This window comes from Penaeus vannamei, chromosome 9 (assembly GCF_042767895.1).
Source record: "Penaeus vannamei isolate JL-2024 chromosome 9, ASM4276789v1, whole genome shotgun sequence".
Lineage (NCBI taxonomy): Eukaryota > Metazoa > Arthropoda > Malacostraca > Decapoda > Penaeidae > Penaeus > Penaeus vannamei.
In genome coordinates this window covers 36,527,277-36,534,268 of record NC_091557.1, presented here as the reverse complement: position 1 = coordinate 36,534,268, position 6,992 = coordinate 36,527,277, and positions in this window count along the sequence as shown.

The window sequence follows — 6,992 nt, the reverse complement described above, 5'->3', positions numbered from 1 at the left end:
ATTGATTATCAAAAATTTTAACAAGATGCAATATTATTTATCAATGATATTTTTTTATCTTCACTAGATACATATAAGAAAGATAAAAATACTTATACTTAATCAGTGAATAACATTAAAATTAAGTATAATCCGTTAAATGTGCTTATAAAGGGGCAAATTATATTTCTTTACTGAGGACGTACTACTTTTATTTTTATTAATTTGTAAATTATATAATCTATTTCATCATTCAGTAAAATCAAATAAAAAGAATGGGCCTACGGGGATTCCACACTTGGCATGGGGGGGGGGGGCCCCCCCCAACCCCCCCGGAACCGGGGTTTCGGGGAATTAAACCAATTAACCTTTCCTCCTTCCCCTTTTCTTTTTTTCTTTCTTCTTTCCCTTTCTCTCTCTCTCTCTTTCTCTCTCTTTTCCTCTCTCAGTCTCTCTCTCTCTCTCTCTTTCTCTCTCTCTCTCTCTCTTTTTTTTCTCTCTCTCTTTTCTTTCTCTCTCTCTCTCTCTCTCTCTCTCTCTCTCTCTCTCTCTCTCCTCTCTCTCTCTCTCTCTCTTTTTTGACATACAAATTTTTCAAAACCAAATTAGTTTTCCCTCCCTCTCGATTATTTGAGATTAATATGCGTTGTTCAATCAATGATTATATTTCAGGAAAAAAAGAGAACAATGAATTTGCTGTCATTCCACTAAATATTTAGAAGAATCAGCTATTCTTGAACGTTTAGTTATAATAAACCCTTTTGTAATTTAAGTATCATGTATTTTCTTTTTCTTTCTTCCTCCCTCCCCCCTTCCATCCCCCTTTCCCCCCTATCCTTCCCATTCTCTCCCTTTTTTTTCTCTCGATTATTTTAAAAGTTAATAACATATGCAATACAATCAATGATTATATTCAGGCACAAAAGAAAAACAATAAATTTTAAAAATTAGCTATTCTAAGGGCCTTTCATCTTATTTTTTTTCTTTTCGTCGCTCTCTTCCCCCTCCCTCCCCCCCCCTCTCTCCCTTCTCCTTCTTGTCCCCTACCCTTCACTATCTCTCTCCTTCCACTTTTTGTCCTAAACCCCTACCTTTTTTTTTGATGTAAACAGAGACAACGGATGTTCATAATAGACAGACTATTGTATTTAAATTATAATCGTAATTGTTAAAGCATAAACTGCAAATACGTTAAAAAAAACTGAACATCCCTTTTCCCCCTTTGAAAATACAAAATCAAGAACACATTGTCAATAACTATTATTTCCATATATATATGTGTGTGTGTTTTATGTAAAACAAAATAAATTTGTGAAAAATTTTTCTATTTCAATTACATATTAATATGGATTACACGTTATAAAAAAAGAATATTTATATTTTACTACTGAAGACAATATTTTTTTCTTTAAATTTATCCAAAAAATCTGTATTTTGCATATATATATGTAAACTGAAAATGAACTTGCCTACAAAGTGAGTTTTTTTTCCTTTACTCCTCTGTACAATTTTTTTTTTAAATAACAATCTAAATCTGAATCCCCCCTCTCTCTCTCTTTCCCCCCTTCTCTCTCTTTTACCTCTATCGATCTTTCCCGCTTTGTGTCATTCTTTCTCTATCTCTTTTATATAACCATTTATTGCCCCTTTCTTCTTTTTGTCTCTTTCTTTATTCCCCAATTTTCTCTCCCTCTCTCCCCTCCTCCCCCCCCTTCTCTCTCCCCCTTTTTCTCTTTTTTGCCTCCTCTCTCTCTCTTTTTTCCCCCGCCCCCCCCCCCCCCCTCCCCCCTTTAATATCTCTATATATAACTAGTTATTAAACTCTCTCTCTCTCTCTCCCTATCTCTCTTTCTTTTCTATTCCCATCATTCTATCTCTCTCTCTCTCTCCCCCCTATCAATCTCTCTCCCTTTACATCCAATCTCCCCATCTCTTTTTATTTAACCATTTTTCGTTTTCTCTTTTTTTTTCTCTCTTTCTTTATATCTCCCACATTCTCTCCCCCTTTTCTCTCTGCTCTCCCCCCCTTTTTTCTCTTTTTTCCCTTTTCTTCCCCCCCCTTTTTGTGTGTGTGTGTGTGTGTGTGTGTGTGTCTGTTTTCACTCATATTTTGGGAATAAATCTTTAAAAAATTTATCTTAAAACAATTTTAATTATAAAAATTTTTAAAATTTCCCTTTTTATTTTTTTTGCATTCGTTTTTTGGGATCTTTTTATATCGTTTCCTTTCTTTCTATCAGTCTTGCTCTCTTTTTTTTTTTCAAAATTTTTTTTTCTCTCTCTCTTTGGTTTTCTGTGTATCAAAAAGGTCTATCCTCTCTTTTTCTCTGTTTCTCTTTTTTTTTTTGAAGAATTTAAAACAATCGATCTTAAAGCCCAAAAATTCCGTTTTTTTTTTTTTACTTTTGTTTATCATTTGTGTAATCTTTTTATATCGATTCTTTTGTTATCAAGGCGTACATTCTGGATTAAATTTGTTTTTCTATTATTACTCATCTATCAAACTATTCTATCTCTCTTTTTTTAAATCTATTTATCATTCTATCTCTCTCTCAGGCAACTTCTCTCTCCCTCTTCTTCTTTTTCACCTTCTCTTTTTTTCTTTTTTAAAATATCTATCAAACTGTCTCATCTCTTATTCATCTTATAAATTTATCTTTTCTCTCTCTCTCTCTTTATTTATCTATTTAAATTTTGTTTTCTCTCTCTTTTTTTTCTGTCTCTCTTTTCTCTTTCATCTGTCTCCCTCTTTCTCTCTCCCCCTATCTTTATATCGATCTCCATGTTATAAATTAGACTTTTAAAAATTTGTTCTTTTTCATTTATTTTCTCTCTCTTTTTTTCTCCCTCTCTCTCTCTCTCTCTCATTTTTTTCTCTCTCTCTCTCTCTCTCTCTCTCTCTCTCTCTCTCTCTCTCTCTCTCTCTCTCTCTCTCTCTCTCCCCCCCCCGTGATAAGATTAGTATGATACAACAGCAAAACTAGTAAAGTTATCATTAATGATTAGAACAAGAAAATTATGGTAACAATAAGATTTATCATTTTGATAATAGCAATAATAGCAGGGTATAATGATGATAATATTAATGATAACAACAGAATAACAATGGTAATGATATAAAATCAATACAAATACAATTAATGATCATAGTAATAATGGTGACAATAAAGATAATAGCAATGATAAAAGTATTTGTATTACTAAGGATAATAATGACTGTAATATAATGGTAACAAAAACATTATATTGATTATATGATAAAAATAGAGGGATGAAATAAAGATAATAATATTATATATATTTCTTTACTGAAGACTAAGTAGTTTTGTTTTTTAATTGTAATTTATGCAATCCATTTCATAATCAACCAAATCAAAAATAAAAGGACGGGCCTACGTGTGATTCCACACTTGGCATGGGACAGGCTCGAACGCGGGACTCGGGGAATCCGAACCCAGACCGTTAACCGTTCCTCCATCCAGACGATCTCTAATTTATGGAGATTTACGTGGGTGTATAAACTATGGATATATAACATCATTCTCTCTTGTTCTATCTCTCTCTCTCTCTCTCTCTCTCTCTCTCTCTCTCTCTCTCTCTCTCTCTCTCTCTCTCTCTCTCTTTTTCTCTTCTCTCTCTCTCTCTCTTTTTCTTTTCTCTCTCTCTCTCTCTTTTCTTTTCTCTCTCTCTCTCTCTCTTTTTTTTATTTATCTATCTCTTTCCTGTCTTTCTATCTCTTTATATTTATCTACCTCTTTCTCTCTCTTTTATTCATCTATCAACTATCTCTGTCTCTCTTTTGCCTCTACATTATTTCTATCAAACATTCTCAATCTCTCTTTATTCATCTACTTATCAATCTACCTGTCTTTATTTCTCTATTTATCTCTCTATCACAGATTTTAAAATCAAACGTTTCTTTATCAATTTATCTATCAATATATTTTTCTCTCTCTGTTAATCTTTCTCTCTTTCTCTTCATCTATCAGTCTATCTTTCTCTCACACTGTTTAATCATTCAATTATAACTATCAACTCGTTCTTGAAAGTTATTATTTTTTCTCTCTTCTGTAATCTCTACATCGATTGCCTTTGTTATCAAGTCATAAGTCATCAAGTCATGTTATCATGATTATAAACGATAATGATAGCAACAACGGCAACAGAAACAACACTAATAATGAATATAATTAATTAATAATTAGAAAAAGAAAAGCATGGTAACAATAAGATTTAATTTGTTGATAATAGCAATGATAACAATAATAATAATGATGTTGATAATAGTAATGGTAACAACAACAGCAACAGACTTACGATGATAATAATGATACTAATATCAATACAAATACAATTACTGATCATAGTAATAATAGTGACAATAATGATAATAGTAATAATAAAAGTAATCGTATCACGAATGATAATAATGACTGTAATAATCATGATGGTAATAAAATAATAGTATTGATAACAATGATAATAATAGTAATGACGATGATAAAGATAATAATATCAACAAAAATAATAGTAATATCAATAAAGATTATAGTCCTATCGACAATGTTAGCGTTGATGGTAATAACAACAACAATGATATTTTTTTCTCTCCTCTCTCTCTCTCTCTCTCTTTATCTATCTATCTATCTATCCATCTATCTATCTCGATCTATCTCTTATATTTCTGACAATCTCTCTCCAAAACACAGGACAAATCCAATTGCTAGATGATAATTTTAGTAATATCATAAGATGTTTTGTTCAGCTTCGTCTATGCCGCCTGTAGAACAAATATTCATGTCAGGTTAACAAGCAAACGTAACAACCAATGATTTCATTTCAGGCACAAAAGTAAAGGCTTTCGTGTGATTCTAAACAAAAATTTAGAAAAATGAGATATTCCAAAGCATTAATCATCAAAACCCATATAGGTTTAATTAAACATCACCATTTCTTATTTTCTCTCTCTGATTTTCTTTTTTACCAGAAATGTGTCTCTGATGTCAATAAATTCTGGTGGCGCTACGGACCATGATGTGGATCCAGGATTTTTTGTTATCAGTGAGCCTATTGCTTGGTGGAGGTATGCACTCCCTGAGTGCTATTAGCTTTTAGTATTGTCATTATCGCTGTTGTTGAGTTGGTGCTTCGTTGTAATCCGATTGTTCAGGTCTCGAGTTGATGTCTGTCCGTCCGACCTGTTAGCTGTCGGTCTTTTCTCCGTCTCTCTTCTTTTCCGTCATTATTATTATTATCATTCTTCTTATTATTATCATTATCATTGTTATTGTTGTTGCCTGTATTATTTTACTGTCGTAAGCGTCATCGTTAACATCACCACTGTTATAATCATTGCCATCATTGTTATTGTTCTGAGCATAACGTTTTATCATTAGTATTATTTTCATCACTAGTATAATTGCTGTTACCATCATCGTCATCATAATAATCATATTTGCCATATTCTCATCACTGATATGCCCATTGTTATATGACAGATGGATAGACAGATTGGTACTGGATATAATGAGAGAGAGAGAGAGAGAGAGAGAGAGAGAGAGAGAGAGAGAATTATCATAGAATAGGAGTTATATGATAAGGAAATGAGTACTACGACCTAGCAAAAAGGTATGCTTTTAAAATTACTTCATACCTTCTTATGCCTAATATCATATTATTCTTGAGAGATGTTAACGAGAGATCTTAGAAAGGTAGAAATGCTGTATCTGTTTGCATTCACGGGTTATGCTATTCATGGCATTATCATTTGTATTTTCTGAAACTTAGTAGTTATGTAATATTTCTAAAAAAAATGTAAAAATAATCGCTGATTGATATGCTTTTCACTTCTCTCTCTCTCTTCCCTTCTCCGCCTCCCCCTATATCTTTTCTTTATTTACTGGTCTCTGTCTGATTTTGTATCTCTTTCTTTTTTATTTTCTCTTCTCGTTCTCCACTTCTCTAACCTCTCTATCTCTCTCTCCCAAAAATAACCAGGGCAACAAATGGAATGACTAAATCATTTATCTCTTTTTATTACTCTCTCTTTTTCTCTCACTTTCTCCTTGCACAGAATTGGCATGTTGATGCAAAATGTATATATTCATATGGTGATGCTTTACATGCTTAATTTATAACTCCTAATTCCCATTGTAGTGACCATCGTCGTGTGGGTGGAATGGTTTATCGTGTGGCTTCGAGACTGTCCCATGCCGAGTGTGGAATCACATATAGGTCCATTTCGTTCGTGTCTGAAATTCATTATTCATAAAAGCACTTTAACAAGATGCAATATTACTATTAGTCAATGATATTTCTTTATCATTCACTAGATACATATAAATATGTAGACATATAGATACGTGTGTACTTAGTAATTGAATAACAGCTAAAATTAAATATAAATTCTATTGTGTGCTATTATAAGGCCATAAATATTTCTTTACTGAGGATATGCTACTTTTATTTCTATTAATTTGTAAATTATGTAATCTATTTCATCATTCAGTAAAGCAAAACAAAAGGATAGGCCTACGTGTGATTCCACACTTGGCATGGGACAGGCTCGAACGCGGGCCTCGGGGAATCCGAACCCAGACCGTTAACCGTTCCTCCATCCGGACGATCTCTGATATAGGGAAATTTACGTGGGTATATATTCTATGCATATATAACATCATTCTCTCTCTCTCTCTCTCTCTCTCTCTCTCTCTCTCTCTCTCTCTCTCTCTCTCTCTCTCTTTCTCTCTTTCTCTCTCTCTCTCTCTCTGACATATTTTGACAATTTTACAGTCAATCTAAAAGCACCAACTATGATTTTCAAATCAATCTCAAGCATTTTTCTGACTTTTTTTGCATTCATCTCTCTTGTGCAATCATGAATATATAATCATAAAGAAACAGCACAGCATAAAACAGTCCTTTTTGACGATCAAGATCTTACATACTGATATCACCATCAAACTAATCTGGAACTACAATCGTATTAATGCTTATAAATGTCGTCATCATGA